Source organism: Phoenix dactylifera, chromosome 10 (assembly GCF_051530095.1).
Source record: "Phoenix dactylifera cultivar Ajwa chromosome 10, Ajwa_hap1_PhDact_Kaust_v1.1, whole genome shotgun sequence".
Lineage (NCBI taxonomy): Eukaryota > Viridiplantae > Streptophyta > Magnoliopsida > Arecales > Arecaceae > Phoenix > Phoenix dactylifera.
In genome coordinates, this window is record NC_143199.1 from 21163480 (window position 1) to 21184931 (window position 21452).

Below are 21452 nucleotides of genomic sequence, written 5' to 3' on the forward strand. Positions count from 1 at the left end.
TCTGAGGCTGAGTCAGCCCCAGACCACCACGAGCCGGAGCAGACCACGACGACAATCCCACGGGTTGGGGAGCTCGACAGAAAAGTTGAGCACTTGGAGCGCCAGATCGCAGCGCTCCACAGTAAGAAGGCAAGGCAGGAGGGAGACTTTGAGTTCACTACCAAATCCCCCTTTTCCTGCCAGATCGAGGATGAGCCGGTCCCAGCAAGGTTCAAAATGCCTCAGGTGGAGCCCTATAACGGAATGACCGACCCTCTCGACCATTTGGAGAGCTACCGAGCCCTCATGGCTCTGCAAGGATCCTCGGAAGCTGTACTTTGCAAGGCCTTCCCAGCGACTCTTCGAGGGACCGCCCGGCTTTGGTTTTCTGGACTAAAGCCGAATACGGTATCCTCCTTTGAGCAACTCGGCAGGCAGTTCGCCACCAATTTTGCCGCCAGCCGACGCCAACAATGGACGTCAGACTCCCTCCTGGACATCAAACAGAAGGAGGGGGAATCCCTCAAGGAGTATCTGGACCGCTTTACTGCCGCCACGTGGGAAGTTCGCGAGCTAGACCAGTCAATAGCCATGTCGGCTCTGAAGACTGGAGTTCGCTCCTACCGATTCCTCTTCTCCATCGAGAAGAGATTCCCGGCCGACTTCACCGAAATGCTGGCCCGAGCCCGGAAGTATGCCAAGGCCGAGGAGGCAGTCGCCTCCAGGCGGGGAGCAATTGAGCCCGCCTCAAAGAAGCAGAAGAAACGCCGCGAGGAATGCGGCCGACAAAGGAGCCGATCCCCCCATCGAGAAAAGAATCTCCTCCGACTGAGGAGCCCGCCCCGGCAGCAGGGACGACCTCAGCGGAGGACCCCTCCTCGACCGAGGTCTCCACCACGGCCTCGGACGTACCCAGGGAGGTACGAGAACTACACACCTGTCAATGCTCCCCGGGCCGAGATCCTGATGGAAATCGAGGGTCGGGATTTCTTCCGACCTCCGCCTCCTATGCGGGATACGGGAGTTCCCCGCAATCCCAGGAAGTACTGCCGCTTCCACCGAGACCGCGGGCATGACACAGAGGATTGCTTCCAGCTCCGGGACGAGATAGAGGCGCTCATCCGCCGGGGAGTACTCAACCGGTTCGTGAGGAACCGACGCGAGGAAAGGAGGCCGACGGAAAACGCCACGCTGCCCGAAAATCCGGACGACAACAGGCCTATCGCCGGCACCATCAACATGATTGGAAGGGCCTCGGCAGGAGCAGCCGCCCAGGAAGCACCCCTAAAGCGCCCGCGTACTGATGAAGTCATCTCGTTCTCGGACGAGGACTTGGAAGGGGTCGAGACCCCTCACGATGACGCTGTGGTCATCTCTATGGTTGTAAATAGGTTTGATGTAAAACGTGTCCTAGTTGACAATGGAAGCTCAGCTAACGTTTTGTACTATCATGCCTACCAAAAAATGGGGTTGCCAGAAGGACATCTCCGGAAGATTAATGCCCCACTGGTAGGGTTCACCGGAGATTCGGTCCCGGTCGAAGGTGAGGCCAGCTTCCTTGTCACAGTTGGCCTCGCTCCCCGGGAGAGCACTGTGAGAACGGACTTCCTTGTGGTCCGTCTGCCCTCAGTCTACAACGCCATCCTTGGGCGGCCAGGGCTAAATGCCCTTAGGGCCGTGGTTTCAACCCGCCATCTGCTCGTGCGGTTCCCCACCGGCCGAGGAGTAGGCGAGGTCCGCGGGGACCAGTTGGTTGCCAAGCAGTGCTACATGGCGGCCCACAGAGTAAGGCAACCGACCGAGGCGCCGATTCAGCCAACAGGCCCCTCACTATCCATAGAAATTCTGGATGCGAGGGACACCCTTTGGAAGAAGCAAGTAGAGCCTGGTGAGCTTCTTGTTCAAGTTCCGCTACAAGAAAATTTTCCCGAGCTAACTGTGCAGGTCGGCTCCGGCCTCGGCGCCTGCGAGAGGGATCACCTCGTTAGCTTCCTGCGGGGCAATGCTGATGTCTTTGCCTGGTCGCCTGCGGACGTACCGGAAATTGACCCTGAGGTCATGGTCCACCGACTCCAGGTAAAGCCAACCAGCAGACCTGTAAAGCAGAAGAAAAGGGGCTCCGCCCCGGAACGACAACGAGCTGCGGCCGAGGAGGTGGATAAGCTCCTCGGAGCCGGCTTTATCCGGGAGATCTTCTACCCAGACTGGCTCGCCAACGTGGCCCTCGTAAAGAAGGCCAACGAAAAATGGCGCATGTGCGTGGACTACACCGACCTGAACAAGGCCTGCCCAAAAGATAGCTTCTCCCTCCCGAGCATCGACCAACTCGTCGATTCCACCTCGGGACACCAACTGCTGACTTTTATGGATGCCTTTTCAGGGTACAATCAAATCCGAATGGCGCCAGAAGACGAAGAGAAGACGGCCTTCATCACCGACAAGGGCACCTATTGCTACAAGGTGATGCCCTTCGGCCTAAAGAACGCTGGAGCCACCTATCAGAGGCTGGTCAGCCAAATTTTTAAAGACCAGATCGGCCGAAATATGGAAGTTTACGTGGACGACATGCTGGTGAAGAGCCGAGCGGCGGAGCACCATGTAGCTGACCTCAACGAAACATTCTCCAAGCTCAGGAGATACCGAATGAAGCTCAACCCAGCGAAGTGCGCGTTCGGAGTCACCTCGGGCAAGTTCCTGGGTTTCATAGTGACCCAGTGCGGAATTGAAGCCAACCCTGAGAAAATCCGAGCGCTGCAAGAAATGACGCCTCCGAAGACAGTCAAGGAGGTGCAGTGGCTCACAGGGCGGATTGCCGCCCTGGGGAGGTTCGTCTCCCGATCAGCTGAGCGCTGCCTCCCATTCTTCAAGAGCCTCAAACGGCCGAAGGACTTCCGGTGGTCAGAAGAATGCCAGCGGGCCTTTGAAGAGCTCCAGAGCCTTCTGGCCTCTCCCCCGCTACTCACCAAGCCACAGAGGGGCGAAGTCCTTTACTTATACCTGGCCGTCTCCCCAGTTGCAATGAGCTCAGTCCTCGTCCGGGAAGAGGACAAGCTCCAAAAGCCGGTCTACTACATCAGCCGGGTTCTCAAGGATGCTGAGACTCGATACTCCAAACTCGAGAAGACCATCTTCGCTCTTATCATTTCGGCTCGGAGACTCAGGCCTTACTTCCAGGCCCACACAATAGCTATACTGACTGACCAGCCTATGAAGCAAATATTGCAAAGGTCGGATCGTGCGGGGAGGATCGCCAAATGGGCGGTCGAGCTCGAGGAATTTGACCTCGAATATCGGCCCAGGCCGGCTATCAAAGCTCAAATACTCGCCGATTTCATCGTAGAGTGTACCCTGCCGGACGACCCCGAGCTGTCATCCGTATCCATGGAGGAAGCACCAAGGCCACCATGGGTCCTACACTCGGACGGGTCTTCAACTTCGGGGGGTAGCGGGGCCGGACTCATCCTCACCAGTCCAGACGGAGTGGTGGCCAAGCAAGCCTTGCGCCTCGAGTTTCCGGCCTCGAACAACGAGGCTGAGTATGAGGCTCTCATCGCCGGGCTCAAGCTGGCGAAAGAACTGAAAGTGGAAGACCTGAGAGCCTTCAGTGATTCCCAGCTGGTGGTAAGCCAGATCCAGGGAGACTTTGAAGCAAAAGAGCCATCCATGCAGAAATATCTCCAAAAGGTGCGGGAATTTACGTCTACTCTGAACTCTTTTGATATTCAGCACATTCCCAGAGCGGAGAATTTCAAGGCAGACCAGCTGTCCAAGCTGGCAACCTCCCGCATGAGCGAGCTTCCTAAGGGGACAACGCTCGAGTACCTACAGGCTCCCAGCACGGAGGAACCAGAACCTACCATGTGTATCGACTTTGAACCGAGCTGGATCGACGGGTTCGTCTGCTACCTTCAGGACGGAACCCTACCCCATGACGAGACAGAAGCTCGTCGAATCAAGCGCCAAGCTCCCCGGTATGTCTTGTACGAAAACATACTTTATCGTCGATCATTTACTTCTCCTCTTCTCATATGCCTCCGCCCCTCTGAGGCGGACTATGCCCTCCGAGAGGTCCATGAAGGAATCTGCGAAAATCACTTGGGGGTCGGGCATTAGCCCATAAGATCCTGCGGCAAGGATATTACTGGCCCACGCTCCAGAAAGATGCGACAGATTTCGTCCGGAAGTGCGACCGGTGTCAATGGAATGCTAATATCCAGCGCCGACCTTCAGCCCTGCTGACTTCCATCATCGCCCCCTGGCCGTTTGCCCTATGGGGGATCGACATTCTGGGGCCCTTTCCCCTGGCCACCGGACAAAGAAAGTTCCTGGTCGTCTCCATCGATTACTTCACCAAATGGGTCGAAGCCGAACCTGTAGCCCGGATCACTGAGCAAAAGATGCGGGACTTCGTGTGGAAGTTCATAATTTGCAGATTCGGACTACCCCGTATCCTTATATCCGACAATGGTCGGCAGTTCGACAATGCCCACTTCAGGGAGTTTTGCTCTGAGCTCGGCATTGACCACCGCTTCACCTCGGTCACTCATCCCCAGACAAACGGAAAAACCGAGGTAACTAACCGTACTATCTTGCAGGGACTCAAGGCTAGGCTGGATCGGTCCAAAGGACAATGGGTCGAGGACTTGTACAACGTCCTCTGGGCGTACCGGACCACGTTCCGACTGCCCACGGGAGAGACCCCCTTCAACCTAGCATACGACACTGAAGCTGTCATCCCGCTGGAAATTGGCCTCCCTTCTTCAAGGGTGGAGCATTACGACCCCGACACCAATTCTTCCCGGCTTAGGAACAACTTAGACCTTGTTGAAGAGACCCGAGAGGTCGCCCGGGTCCGCATGGCAAGATATCAACAGAAGACGGCCCAATACTACAACTCCAGAGTCAAGCCAAAACTCTTCAAAGTAGGGGACCTCGTCCTCAGGAGAGCCGAGGCTTCTCAACCGACCGAGCAAGGAAAGCTCGCCCTAAATTGGGAAGGGCCGTACCAGATCGCCCGAGTACAACGACCCGGAGCGTACAAATTGAAGTCCCTAGAGGGGACTCTAATTCCACGAAGCTGGAACTCCGAGAATCTACGGATGTATTACCAATGAAACCCCTAGGGGTTCTGGGCAATCAGGAACATGGATTCAAGTCTCCTCCTTATGATGGTTTATCTCTTTTCAATAATTATGACTCCTTTGATGCAGGGTCGTTTGTGATCCTCAGATTCCTCGACAAAGTTCGGGATGCCTCGAGGTTCGGCCGTAGAGTCCCAAACTCCCTCGACCTCGGGAAGTATCGCAGGACGACAGAGCATCGACCTGACGCAAAATACCTCGACAAAGTTCGGGATGCCCCGAGGTTCGACCGTAGAGTCCCAAACTTCCTCGACCTCGGGAAGCGTCGCAGGTCGACGGTGCGTTTCCAGACCCCTCGACCTTGCGCACGATTCCTCGACAAAGTTCGGGATGCCCCGAGGTTCGACCGTAGAGTCCCAAACTCCCTCGACCTCGGAAAGCGTCGCAGGTCGACAGTGCGTTCCCAGACCCCTCGACCTTGCGCACGATTCCTCGACAAAGTTCGGGATGCCCCGAGGTTCGACCGTAGAGTCCCAAACTCCCTCGACCTCGGGAAGCGTCGCAGGTCGACAGTGCGTTCCCAGACCCCTCGACCTTGCGCACGATTCCTCGACAAAGTTCGGGATGCCCCGAGGTTCGACCGTAGAGTCTCAAACTCCCTCGACCTCGGGAAGCGTCGCAGGTCGATAGTGCGTTCCCAGACCCCTCGACCTTGAGCATGATTCCTCGACAAAGTTCGGGATGCCCCGAGGTTCGACCGTAGAGTCTCAAACTTTCTCGACCTCGGGAAGCGTCGCAGGTCGATAGTGCATTCCCAGACCCCTCGACCTCGCGCACGATACCCCGACAAAGCTCGGGATGCCCCGTGAGTCGACCGTAGAGTCTCAAACTCCCTCGACCTCGGGATGTACCACCGGATCAACTGCAAGCTCGAGCTTCAGGTGTTGAGCTCGACTCTCAGACTGAAGCCAGAATGCCCCGAGAACCGGTCCCAAGCTCCCTCGACCTTGGGACAACGGGGCAGTACCTTCGCAGCCCCCCCGAAAACGCTCGTGATTAACAACAAAGCATCTCCAAAATGTTCGTGGGTAACAACAAAACAACGCTCACACAGATTTCCGATGGCAACTATTTCTCCTATTGTGACCGGCGTCCCTGGAAGGAGGACCCTGAATAAAAGAGCGTTCGCAAAAATTAGTCGAAAAGCAAAGCTGCTGTTGCCCAAGGTGACAAGCCAAGAGGGGGGGTGAATTGGTTTCTTCTAAATTTTGGTGCTTTAAACGTTTTCTTAATTAGTGCGGTGGATGCTTCCTTAAACTATTTGAATGATTTAAACTAGTGCAAAGATAGAAGATGATGCAAGAATAAATGTAAGCACAAGCACAACACAAACACAACAATATATAGTGGTTCGGTGCTCTCCTTAGCACCTACGTCCACTCCCCAAGCGTCCCCTTGGGAATTCACTATAATCCTGCGGATTACAGTTGGATTGTTTTCCGGGCTCACAATCCAAAAACCTATGTTGGTTTTACGGGCTCACCAACGAACCTATACACTTTGGTTTTCCGGATTCACCAAAAACCTATGTTGGTTTTACGGGCTCACCAACGAACCTATACAATTGGTTTTACGGGTTCACCAACAACCTACGTTGGTTTTACGGGCTTACCAACAACCTATGTTGGTTTTACGGGCTTACCAACGAACCTTTACAATTGGTTTTCCGGGTTCACCAATCAACCTATTCCGTTGGTTTTGCGGGCTAACCAACCAACCTTTACAAGTAGTTTAATAAACAAAGGAAGAAGATTTAAACTCCTAGATGAGCAAATATAACAATATAATCTACAAAGAAGAGTTTAGAGAATATTTATCGCTTGATGTGACTTCTCTCTTCTTTGTCAAGGATGCTTCACTCTTCAAGGGTGGATGGAGCTCTTGATGACTCTTTGAATCTGCTCAACCACTTTCTTTTGATTCTTGAATGAAGCACTTGGATGAAGCTTGCCTTGCTAGGGTTCTCTCTTGAATGCACTTGATGTATTTTCCCAAAGCTTGCTTCCTCTGATGAATACTCCCTCTTAAATACTTCTCCAACCTCCAAATAGTCCTTTCTGACCGTTGGATTGAAGAAACTAGCCGTTTATAGCCGTTGGGAGTCCAAAAAGCATTTCTGCACAACTAGCCGTTATGTTCAGCCCGTGTTTGGGTCGGCTCAACCTGTCCTTGGGTCGACCCAACCTTCACTTGGGTCGACTCAAACATTTCTTGGGTCGACCCTCTCAGAAAACACAGAAACTTGAAATTCAGCCTTCCTTTCCTTGGGTCGACCCAACCTTTCTTTGGGTCGACTCAACCTTGGGTCAGCTCAAACTTTTCTTGGGTCGACTCAACCTTGGGTCAGCTCAAACTTTTCTTGGGTCGACCCAACTTTCAGAAAATTCAGAATCTTGAATTTCAGCCTTTCTTCACTTGGGTCGACTCAACCTTTCTTTGGGTCGACTCAAGGTTTATTGGGTCGACTCAACTTCTTCTTGGGTCGACCCTCTCAGTAAATCCAGAGAACCATTTTCTGAGTTGTTTGAGGATCTTGATGTTTGGGTCGACTCATGCTTTCCTTGGGTCGACCCAACTCACTGTTCATCTGTGCCATTTTTGCAGAAGTGTGCCAAATGATTTCTTGATGTGCCGGGGTCGACCTAATCATCCTTTGGGTCGACTCAATCCACACTTTGCTGCATCTCAAGGTTAGATTCATTCATATAAACAATGAAATGTATCTATATCAATTTATACAAATATACTGAGAGTAATGAACTTATAAATGAAGTATCGATTTAACTTATAACATACTCTTGTTAAATGCTTGTTAATCATCAAAATAACACTATCATTCTCAATCTCCCCCTTTTTGATGATTACAAAATAAAGAGTATGAGCCTATTGATACTTATCTTAAAATCAGTTTTTGAAAAGGGCTTAACTTGCTGAATTTCAGCTTTTCATATATAAGAGTGAAGTCTCCCCCTATATCATTTAAATGTTGCCAATTTGACTTTTTGAGTTACTCCCCCTTTCATTTATAATTCATTAAAGATGAAACTCCAAAAATTTGAGATAAAACATGAGTTTCAGATTATGTATCGAGGTGTGAAAGGTGCGTGCCAAATTCTGAAATTATGTGTGCCAAATTCTGAAATTTGATATAAATTTTTGAGTTGATCATTTTCATTGTTGCAAATTGCTCCCCCTTGGATGTATATGCTTTCCTATATGATTTTCAATTTGTTTTACAAATTATTTCTCTTTCTTTCTTTACTTCTCCTCTTATTACTCTTTCTTTACTTCTCCCCCTTTTTGTTATTCTATTTACTCTAAAGATATCTTTACTTCTCCCTTTACTTCTCCCCCTATTACTCTTTCTTTACTTCTCCCCTTATTTCTCTTTCTTTACTTCTCCTTTCTTTGCTTCTTCCCTTTTTGTTACTTTATTTACTCTAATTTATTTACTCTAAAGATATCTTTACTTCTCCCCTAAAGATATCTTTACTTCTCCCCTAATACTCTTTCCTTACTTCTCCCCCTTTTTGTTATCATCAAAAAGATACATGGGAAAAGATGCAAAAAAATAACAAACTTCAAACTTCATTGATCAAAATAGGAACATTTTAGTACATTCATGCCAAAAACAAAAGCACAATGTTCCTTAATCAAAGTTTAAGATACATGATAAACACAAAATAAATATGAGAACTAGATACATATCCTAGGCTTTAAAGAAAGATCGTGAGACTCTCCCGGATAGCTTGACTACGGCTCTCTTGGGTCCCATTTCTCCAAGATCTTGAAGTATTCTACTATTTGGAGATGATTGGAGAAGATTTGAGAGTGGGGAATAGGGTTTTCGGAAGAGGACAAAGGGTAAACAGTGCCCTAGATATGCTCTTAGGTCCCCTTTTAACAGTGGGGTCCCGACGTTGGGTCGACTCAAGATTTTTCTTGGGTCGACTCAACGTTGGGTCGACCCTATTCTAGGTTGGGTTGACCCAAGTGCAGTATTTTTATTTTCTCTTCCTTTTTGCTTCTAAAAATTTTCCTTGCTTCCAATCCTTATAAATTCTTTCTGGGACAATGATACATGAGTAAGAAATCTATAGATAACAAGTTTGACTCATGTTTCATGGATTTTTAAAAATTGGAGGAATGTATCATGAGACTACTGGCTCCCTTTTATATTTCTTCAATAAAAAGGATCACATATACCTAATTCTCTCCTTAGCGTGCAGAATCTATCTTCACTCAAGGGTTTTGTGAATATGTCGGCTAATTGTTTTTCAGTACATATATGCGCAATACATATGTTTCCATTTTGCACACGATCCCTAATAAAATGATATCTTATTTCTATGTGTTTGGCTTTAGGAATGAGATATTAAGGATGTAAGCCAGATTTTCAAATCAAGTGTAGATGGAATCTTTTTCAAGTTATTTCAAGGAGTATCAAGAATAATATTCAAAGAAGGCACGAATGAAAACTCAACATCTTTATATATATATATATATTAAGTATATAACAAGATGAGAGCAATCTAATTAATTTTCAGAGTATAGTATAAGATCAAATAAAGATCAAACCTTATATACTTGAAAAACATAAGATTATGTTGAATCCTTAATTCTTAATGACTTTAAAGTTCTTTCATGATAAAAAAGTATTGGGGCATAGATACCAAAACATGAATCTATGCAGTGTAGGATACATAAAATTCAAGGCTTTGAAAGTTCTTTTAGAGCTCTCTTAAGGACTTTCTTTTACTCCTTTAAAGATCATAACATCAAAATCAATTAAAATGAATTGGCTCAGGATTGAAACACTAAGGTGCAAGCCAATAAGAACTCATAAGTAGATTGCAAGATAAATTTTCGATACTAAGACAGACGGAATCCTTGTCAATTAATTTTCAGAAATAAATGATTTACCGATGAATACAGATGGAAATCCAACTTTCAAAAGATATTCAATGAAGCACAAAGTTTAATACCACTTTACATTTAGTATTCTTTGTCTCATCTTTAGATGCGAATTTATACGATTAAGTTCTATATGATCTCTCCCTCTGAAATTTTCTTTCTCTTAATCTTTGAGAAAATGTACTGAAATATTAATCAGAAAATGATTCATTTAAAGCTCAAATTCTTTCAAAAGCATTTACATTTTCTTTCTTTTAAGAATCGTTTGAGTGAGCTGAAATATTTCTAGACTTAAGATCATTCACTCTTTTAATAATATATATATGAAGCACAATAAATCTTTTCAATATCAAAAAAAAATATTTGTTTGCAATCAAGATCATCGAAAGACACATCATTCAGACCAATATTAGTACACTTTGAAGATAAGAAATGATATGTTTCAGATGCGTATCGGGGCAAGCAATCAACGCATCAGAATTATTCTATTTTTCTTAAGCTGTAGTTTTATCTAGAAATTCATATTGAGTTTAAGCTTTTATACAAAATCAGATTCTGAATTTTATAAAGATTCTCAAGGAGACTTTCAAGGTTGTAATTTGAGATATGTATCTTCTCATTTGTTGCTCATCTTAAACTATTAAGATTGAAAACACATATTTCAAACATATAAGAGCATATTCAGAATATTTGTATTTATGTTGAGTTTTGGTATAAATTATATACCAAAGTTAGGCAAGTTGAAGGATAAAACAAAATCAATTCATTTTGCCTAAATAGAGATATCCTTCTCTTCTCCTTTTTACAAGTTTATTCAACTTTCAGATTTTAAAGATGATTGGAGCATTACAAAATATTGAGAACCCATAATTCAAGACATCATGCCATATGCAAAATATATTATGTGTTAAGTTATGCATTAAAATATTAAGAGCAAGTATGTCAATGATCAAAATCAATTCTTTTCAAATAAACTCCTCCTATTTAAATATAATCTTGCACTGATTTCATCCTTAAAGTGTGTTTTCAAGTGATTAAAAATTTGACTTGATTCTTCTTATATACTTCCATTTTTACCTTCTTATGCTCTATACTCTATTTGCTCCCTATCCGGTGGAGTTGGAAGGGGCACGAGGTACTACCACTAGCCTCCCTCTTGTGCCGTCCCTAATATACCCTACACCGAATAGTTGGGTCAAATAGTGCTGGGTACTACCACTAGCCTCCCCATTGGCACCATCCCTATGATGAGCAATATAGAAATGTTAAAATGTTCACTTCAAACTCTCCCTGGTTAAGTGTAATTAATTACGGATTTTATCCCTTTCACTAGTCTCACAAATGTGCCGAATTTATTATGCTTGTTTTGCTTTTCCTTAAGATTGAAGTATTTGCCTTTACTTAGATTTTACTTCTCTTGAATAATATCCATTTTCTTTTCTTTATCTCTCTCTCTTTTTGTTATTCTCAAGTAATTTACATGAAAGAGCAGAATAAAGAAATAATCTTATATGCTGCATATAAATGAATATCATGCAAACATCATTTTCATTATGCCCAATGATTCATAGCTTATCACAAGTTATTTTGAATTAGAGATTTGAGGCATAAACTTGTGTATTTCATGGTTATGCATTATATAAAAAAATAAACTTCAATTTAATCACACCATGAAACAATCATCACTAGCATGAGAATGAAGCATGATATCAAGATGATCAGCAATTAAAGGTTTAATCATGCTACCATATAATTTCAAACTATTGATTTTGCTCAACTAACTTACAAGAGAAGAGTTTAGATTACCAGTGCATTTAGCATTCTTCAAGCCAAATACCTTTTAGATTCTTTATACCCTTGGCTGAAGAAAATCTCTCTTTTTTTGTTTGCAAGGGAATGTTTATTGTATCTTTCATCGAGGTGTCCTTCAAGTTGAAATTTCTTGCTCATAAATTCTGTATCATTAATAAAATCTTTTTCTTTCTTGAAGGAAAGTCATTAGTTTCTTCAAGATACAAAACATTCATACAATATATTTCTTAGCTAGATGACTCAACATAAGATATGACAATAATTGAATATTAAGTCACTTTACTCAAGAGATTGTCTAAATATAAGCAAGCACAAGTCACTTGAACTAAAGAGATAACTTCATTAAGTAAAATGGTTCAAGGACAAGCATGTGAGGCAATAGAAGGATTCATCAAGGTCAAATTTTTTTTTTTTATTTTCAGAATTAATTTAGCTTAGATTCTATTTGCTTAAGATAATTATCAATAAGATATACAAGTTGAGTTTTAATCAAATTATCTTAAACAATTATTTCTATCAAAATTCAGATTTTTTTACATAGAATCAAAGTGATAAACTATATTCTCAATAAAAGATCTAGTTTTAATAAGAATAATATAAATTGATCTTTCTACAACTAGTATCTTTTCATTGAATATTCTATATGCATTGCTTAAAGAGTAATATCCAAAGAAATACTTGTTTTATCAGATTTGGCATATATTTCATTCTTGAGAACATAATATGTATAACTGAAAAACATGAAGGTATGCAACATTTGATTTTCTGTTTTTCATGAGTTCACATGGGGTTTTCTTTAAAAATAGATTTAATAGAAACCTTATAATATGACAAGCTGTGATGATAGTATTAATCAACTGCAATCACAAAGCATTGTCCTTACACAACAAAGGTTCTATTTTTATATTTTTATAACCCCTATATGCAATAGTGTTCTTGGTGTAAGCACAATTGTATTCAATACCATTTTCTGTACAAAACTTATCAACAAATTGGTTTTCAAAGCTGTGCCATGAATTTTCACAGTTTGCAAACCTTTTTCATTTGAAACCTTTTGTAAGTTTGTGCCAAAGCAGAAAATATTTCAATTTAAGTGCCAAGAATAAAACCAACATTAGCTTTGAGAAATCATCCATAATTACAAAATTAGAGAGCTTATCTCCTAGGTTCACAATCCTAGAGATCCAAATAAGTTCTTATGGAGAATTTCCAACGGCTAAAAGGTGGAAACAATGTTTTCAAATTTAGAAATGATTCTAGTTTATTTTTCTAGATGACATACATAGCAAACTTTGACCTTGCAAAAATTAATCTAAGTGAACCAATGACAAGGTCTTTTGAGATTAAGTCCATACTAGTATGAGTTGATTTTATATGCCAAAACTAGACTCTTTAATCTTGGTATTCTTAATACATATATTTAAAAAAAAGATATACCAAGTAGACATTCTTATGTTTATGATCAATAAAGGATAATGCCATGGATAAGAACTCTCAATCAAGCATATAGATAATTCAAAGAGTTATTCTAAGAGTATTGATTAAGCAAATTATCCATCAATAACTGAAGCATAATATAGGAAGATGGAGTGATTTGGATATATTTTCATTTCATACCAAAAGTATCACCTATATCACAGAAATGATTAATACTAGCTACAATTTCAATATGAGAGGATGCAAGGATTACTAATTTCATTATTTCTTCCATTTTGGTCACTCTTCTTAATTATATTTTAAGTTCTATTCTTTAACACGTGTCTAGAACACCCAATTTCTAAATTAGCATCTTTTGTTGGAGCCTTGAGTGCTAGACACACCTACAGAAAATATTCAGATTTTCAACTTAGGAACCCAAGCTCTTTTGGGTCCTTGTAGGTTAGCTATTATTGTTCCTTTTGGAACCCATATTTTCTTAATGGCTATTTTGTCCATAGACTTGCAGATTTTAGGATTATAAGGAATGTATTTCTGCATACTCTTGTTAAATTTAACATCAGTAGTAGATAAACTTACAATTTTCTGTTTTTGCCTATTAGGTTCATCAAATTTGTAATGTATAGATTTAGAAACAACAGAAGAGATTTTGCTTAGCTTTTGTTCCTGTTTATCAACATTATAAGAATCTGTTTTAAAATAATTAGAAACTGTTTTAACAAATATATTCTTGAAAGATTTTTGGGTGTACCAAGGTTGATATCCCAATCCAACTTTATCAAATTCAGCTATTTGATTATTTATCATTAGGTTTAATTTTTCAGAGCTGAAAGTAAATCTTTCAACAACAGGTTTCAATTTGTCAACTTCTTTAGTTAATCTTCTATTATCTTCTGAAAGCAATTCATTATTTTTCTTAAGTTTATCATAGCTTTCAGTGAGAAGTTGGTTTTTCTGATTTAGTTCTTTATTTTTCTCAATTAAGATTTTAGTTTCATTAGTATGTTTCTTAATTAATGTTTCATAATAATTAGACAATTTCAGTTTTTCATTTACTATGATTTTCTTTTCATTCGTCAGGTTCTTATTTTTACAAATGAGTTTCTTATGTTCTTTCATTAGATCAAGAAATGCATCATGTAACTTATCACGTGTAAAATCATTTTCAATTTTATCATATACTTCATATTCAGAAGAGGAGACACTTTGTGTTTCAATACATACCTCGTCCTTGTGTGCCACAAGACTTAGGTTCTCAATTTCAGCTTGCCTCTCATCTTCTTCAGAGCTAATTTCAGATTCACTAAAAATGTTAGTACTTTCATATTTAGCCTCTAGCATATTCCATATGTCTTTAGCAGTTATGCAAGAGGATATGCAATTAAACTCATTCTCATCTAATGCACAATATAACAGCTTCATGGCTTTTGAATTTTGTTGAGCCATTTCCTTATCATGATTAGTACTTGTGTGTAGCCCATTGACTATGATACTCCATAAATCGTAGTCATGTGCTTGAATGAAAATGTGCATGCGTGCTTTCCAATATATGTAGTTTATACCATCAAATAGTGGAGGTCTATCAATTAATTGTCCCTCACTCATAGAACATCCCACTTGGGTTGTCATGATCTTTAACTCTTGATTGTGAGATCAATAAGTACTATTAGAGCACCTAGCTCTGATACCACTTGTTGCCCAAGGTGACAAGCCAAGAGGGGGGGTGAATTGGTTTCTTCTAAATTTTGGTGCTTTAAACGTTTTCTTAATTAAGTGCGGTGGATGCTTTCTTAAACTATTTGAATGATTTAAACTAGTGCAAAGATAGAAGATGATGCAAGAATAAACGTAAGCACAAGCACAACACAAACACAACAATATATAGTGGTTCGGTGCTCTCCTTAGCACCTACGTCCACTCCCCAAGCGTCCCCTTGGGAATTCACTATAATCCCGCGGATTACAGTTGGATTGTTTTCCGGGCTCACAATCCAAAAACCTATGTTGGTTTTACGGGCTCACCAACGAACCTATACACTTTGGTTTTCCGGGTTCACCAAAAACCTATGTTGGTTTTACGGGCTCACCAACGAACCTATACAATTGGTTTTACGGGTTCACCAACAACCTACGTTGGTTTTACGGGCTTACCAACAACCTATGTTGGTTTTACGGGCTTACCAACGAACCTTTACAATTAGTTTTCCGGGTTCACCAATCAACCTATTCCGTTGGTTTTGCGGGCTAACCAACCAACCTTTACAAGTAGTTTAATAAACAAAGGAAGAAGATTTAAACTCCTAGATGAGCAAATATAACAATATAATCTACAAAGAAGAGTTTAGAGAATATTTATCGCTTGATGTGACTTCTCTCTTCTTTGTCAAGGATGCTTCACTCTTCAAGGGTGGATGGAGCTCTTGATGACTCTTTGAATCTGCTCAACCACTTTCTTTTGATTCTTGAATGAAGCACTTGGATGAAGCTTGCCTTGCTAGGGTTCTCTCTTGAATGCACTTGATGTATTTTCCCAAAGCTTGCTTCCTCTGATGAATACTCCCTCTTAAATACTTCTCCAACCTCCAAATAGTCCTTTCTGACCGTTGGATTGAAGAAACTAGCCGTTTATAGCCGTTGGGAGTCCAAAAAGCATTTCTGCACAACTAGCCGTTATGTTCAGCCCGTGTTTGGGTCGGCTCAACCTGTCCTTGGGTCGACCCAACCTTCACTTGGGTCGACTCAAACATTTCTTGGGTCGACCCTCTCAGAAAACACAGAAACTTGAAATTCAGCCTTCCTTTCCTTGGGTCGACCCAACCTTTCTTTGGGTCGACTCAACCTTGGGTCAGCTCAAACTTTTCTTGGGTCGACTCAACCTTGGGTCAGCTCAAACTTTTCTTGGGTCGACCCAACTTTCAGAAAATTCAGAATCTTGAATTTCAGCCTTTCTTCACTTGGGTCGACTCAACCTTTCTTTGGGTCGACTCAAGGTTTACTTGGGTCGACTCAACTTCTTCTTGGGTCGACCCTCTCAGTAAATCCAGAGAACCATTTTCTGAGTTGTTTGAGGATCTTGATGTTTGGGTCGACTCATGCTTTCCTTGGGTCGACCCAACTCACTGTTCATCTGTGCCATTTTTGCAGAAGTGTGCCAAATGATTTCTTGATGTGCCGGGGTCGACCTAATCATCCTTTGGGTCGACTCAATCCACACTTTGCTGCATCTCAAGGTTAGATTCATTCATATAAACAATGAAATGTATCTATATCAATTTATACAAATATACTGAGAGTAATAAACTTATAAATGAAGTATCGATTTAACTTATAACATACTCTTGTTAAATGCTTGTTAATCATCAAAATAACACTATCATTCTCAGCTGCCGACTTCGGCCTGGGAGAAGTGCGACGCGGAAGAACCGTCGCGTCGCCTCGACGTAGCTGAGTCGACCACAAGCCAAAGAAGGCTACTGAGTCGACCTGAAGCACTTGACTCCTGCTGCATGAGGTACATCCTGCTTTATGATTGCCTCGTTATATTTATCTACGTATTATCGGCGGAACTCCGACTAAAATCCGGCCAAGGTCGGGTTGCTCTTGCGAGTCAGTGAACGAGGGCCTAATTCGGCCCCCATAAATTTATGAAGATAACCTCGACCGTGGGCGCATTGATCAGGCTCAAAAGGGCCGAAATGTTCTCCGTGGGTTCCGACCCCGTGCACCTAAACCTCGGCAGGGTCCGAGGGAGATAGCTGTGAAAGCCCTAGTGGTGATTTGGTTAGTGGCTCGTACTCCCCTTCGGAGGGCGGCGCTAACCCCTCTTTATAGACCTACGGTCTGAAAACCGAGCTCGAAAAGCTCGGCTAGACCTCCGAGAAGCGGCCTAGCACGGCCCTACTTGGCGGTCAGAGGCCCAAACCCAACGCCTCTAGAATCTAAGAACTAAGCTCGGCGACCCTCGCGATCTTCGGATCCGAGCTACAAGACTTGGTGAAATTTCCTAGGAGCCCCCCTAGTTAGTGTAATCGGAGTTCGAACACTCAAACAAGTTAGAAGAAAGAAAGGCTAAGCACAGCTAAAAAACATGCCTTTATTAAGCAGCCCGAGGGCTCGGATACAAAGTCGAGAGTCGGCAAAAGTACCAACCTCGTTCACAAGCAAAAAAGATAAAGGGAGAAAGGTAAACGCGGAGAAGTGAAAATAAATCTTTTCATTAATAAAGAAATGCCGAAAGGCTAAGTACAAAATCAAAGGTCGACCGATCAACAGTTTCGAAGGCCGACCTCATCTACAATAAAAAAAAAAAGAAGAGAGAGAAGAAAGAAAATCTACGCCCTAAGAGGCGGCGGCAGCATCGGCGTCACCCTCAGGGTCATCTGTGGCGACGACCTGGGGGCCTTCGGCAGGCACAGGCCCGGGGTCTACGGCGGGAACCTCGGCGGACGCCTCGGTAATTCCGTGAGGGGGAACCTCCGTCGCCGCCAGCGCGGCTGAGTCCGCCTCAGCCTCGATGGACTCCTCCTCGGCCGCGAGGGCATCGGGAACGTCGTCGTCGGAGCCGTAGCCCAACCTCATCCTCGGACGAATCATGGAGAGGTCGAATTGGGGGCAGATCCGAGCCATCTGCCTCCGGAAGTTTTCGAAACCCCGGAGGAACCCGTCCACAGTCTCCTCCTCCAACATATCACGGAACTCTTCCGACTCCTTGAAGAGCTCCACGGCGTTCTCGGCCCGCTCGAGCGCCTTCTTCTCACGGGCCTCGAGCTGCTCGATCTTGAGGCGGAAGACCCCGCCCTCGTACTTGAGGCCCGCGATCTCGGACTAGGCCTCCCCCAGACGCGCCTCAGAGGCGCGCAGGGCCGACTTTGCCAGCGAATGAGCGGCCCTCTCCTCCTCGAGCACCTTGGCCATAGCCAGGCGCCCGGCCTCAGTGGCCTCCCCCCGCGCCTCGGCCTCGGATAGTGCCGCCTCTAGCTCGGCGATTCTTTTCTTAGCCGGCTCCAGCTGCCGGCTAACTCGCCGAGTCTCTTCTTGACACCCTTGGGCGATGAACACCAGGGTGTCAACCTCATGAATGTGCTGCAAGGGAAAAAGAGGAAAACACTTATGAGCTGAAAGACCTACAATACGCTCGCCGATAACTTAAAGAAAATCAGGAAAGTAGCTTACCCGAGCGGTGTTACGGTAAGTACCGTCGACGACCTCTTCCAACGGGATGTTTGCAAACTCAGCCCGGTCCGCTGGAAGCATTGCACGCCGAAACACGGCTCGTGCAACATCGGCATCATGGATAGCCGAGCTCCCCTCGAGGATTGGGGATCCCGGCTCGCCCGACTCCTCTCGCCGGGCCCTCGAAGAGCTCGGCTCCTCCGAGCTGGGGACCTCAGAGCCTCTGGCCGGCACCGGTCCCGGGCGCCGTAGGTGAATGGGGGTCGGCCTCCCCCGCTGGGCAACAGGAGCGGGACAGAGAGGGGCCGTTGTGCCCGCGTCGCCAGCGTCCTGCGTCCGCCCCTGATCAGATACAGAGGCCCCCGCCTCCGAGCCCCTCGCCCCGGCCGATGTAGAAGCACCGGCAGACCTCGACTTCTTCCGAGGCTGGGGAATTGCCCCCCCGGCCTCGGCCTCCCGCCTCTTCAATCGGAAGAAAAGAGACGTGCTGCTGGTCGGCATGTGAGGGATGTCTGAAACCGAAAATTTTTCTAAGTATCAGGCCACTGTTAGAAAAAAAAAAAGAGAGCAAGTAAGAACAAGGCGATGCGACTACTCTTACCCTCGGGGCGCGCCGAACTTAGGCCCACGCTTGCCAAGGCGCCCTCTCGTAGGAGCTCGGTCAGGTTGAACCCCTTCCCGAGAGCCCGCAGAGAGTCCAAAACCCTCGACTCCCTCCCCGAGGGATCGGAAAGCCTATTAAGGGCTTTCAGCCGCGGGTGCCCCCACCTTGGGTCGAACCCCCACGGCGCCTCGGACGCAAGAAAGAAAAATTTTTCCTTCCACTCATGAATAGAGGAAGGGGCACCCTGGAAGAGTGACATACCGCCCCAAAAGGCAAAGTATAGCCACCTCGCATCCTCCGGGTTTTTCTTCAATAAAAAACACCGGCGAAAAATGCTCACCGAGATCGGAATCCCGTGCCCAAGACATAAGGACAGAAACCCGATTATGGTCCTCCACGAGTTCGGAGCAAGCTGTGCTGGAACGAGTTGGTACTCTACCAGCAGGTTGCTCACGAACTCGTGAACAGGAAACCGCAAGCCGGCCCAGAGCGTCTCGCGATAGATCGCGATCCGACCTGGGGGCGGCCGCGTCACCCTGTCTTCCGGCCCTGCGGTTTCGAGACGAAACCCGGGCTGGAAGAAGAACCGGGAGCGGATCAACTCCAACTCCTCCCCCGACAGACTCGACCCGACATCCTCTGGACCAGAACCCATCCTACAGGAAAGTGGAACAAGCCGGAGGAAAAGAAAATGAAAAGGAGGGGGAAGAAGAACCCTAACTGGTACAGGGTAGAGACCTACGGGGAAGTCGCCGGAAATCGCTCCGGGCACCGTCGGCAAGATTGGGTTGAGAGGAGGAGCAAAGAAGGAGACGGCAAAGACAAAGGTAACCAAATAGAACCTTTAGGGCAGGTTCGTGGGGTTTATATAGGCCCCCCTAACGGCCCAGATCGGCGGGCTCGGTTTCCGCCCCCCGCTCGGATTGCGCCTTGTGTCGGCCTCAGAAGCCGAAGCACTGTATTGAATCCAGAGCAATGAATCGAGTACGAAATCGAAGCGCCGTCCCATCGGATCTCGCGGCCTCATCATGGATCCGAACAACCGGACCATCTTGAAAGACGAGCGGACGCCACTCCCGCTTCCTCCGTTTAATAGGCCTCAGGGACACGTCGAGCGTCGATCTAGCCCCCGCTTTCCCTGATCGTTGTCCCACCAATACGAGAACAGAAACACCCGACCTTGGATCGTGCCACGTATTCACTTTGAGGCACGAAACGACGTACCTATTTAAGAGGGGAGCCTCGACCACGAGATCGAGGCGCCGCCTCATTGGGCCCAGGAATCCTCATCATGAGTTCTCCGAATGGAGCGACTTCGGAAATCCAAGGGGCGTTGTCCTCGTTGTAGCCGCCTCGGGATGCCTAAGGGCGCAGACCCCGTCATAAGTCCGCCACCTAAAGGCGACCTCGAGGTACCAAAGGACGCAAACTCCGTCATAAAAGCTCCCGGACACGCAAGGACGCGGATGCGATTCTCTCCGACCTCGATAACCGCAAGGACATTTTCTACTTCCCGCATCCAAGCCTGCAAGCTGCTCGGACTCGGAAGTCGGGGGGTAGTGTTGGGGAAATACGGTTTTCCTCCGGTAATACAGTAACCCCGCCGCTAGAAGGCCGCATGATCGCCGACCTCGGACAACTGAGGTCGGCGTCCGACCTCAGAGCCTCCGACCTGGAGAATTCCCGACCTCAAAGGTTTATCCGCGTCAGCCACTTACTACGGCTGTACCTCTGAGAGGTCTGGCCAAAGGCCATACCCTGCCGCTGTCCCAGCATTTATTACGCGTGATCTCTGCAAACCCCTGGATCACTCAACAATTGATGAAAGTCTCCGGCTTACTCAACAATTAATGCATACCGCCAGCTTACTCAATAATTAATGCGCATGGCTCCAGTTATCTACGGACCCGCAACTCGCCACGGCAAGTCAGCCCAGCAGAGTCCAATCAACGATGATAAGTCCCTGATCTCGGCCATGCCTCCAACATCAATGCAATGATTCACCTGATCGTGCGCCAGTCTGAGCGGCATATCGAGCCATACAAGCGGCCTCGTCCAATCACACCACAGGTACACCAACCCCCCTTATAAAAGGGAACTTTCGCTTTTCAGAGGGGGGGACAAAAAACTAATAAACACACTTTCTTCTTCTCACATAGATTGCCCCTCCTTCTGACTTGAGCGTCGGAGGGCCGGCGCCGGAAGACCCGGCCACCGGCTTTTTGCAGGCACCACAACGGAGGATGCCACTCGCCGACGGACAGCCGCTCCGCTGCCGCTCCCCCTCCTCGACCGACGATCGCCCCCGGGTCCAATTTCCAGCAACAACTACTGCCAACTCTAAATCATGTGTTAGATAGTTCTACTCGTAGGGCTTCAGCTGTCTAGAGGCAT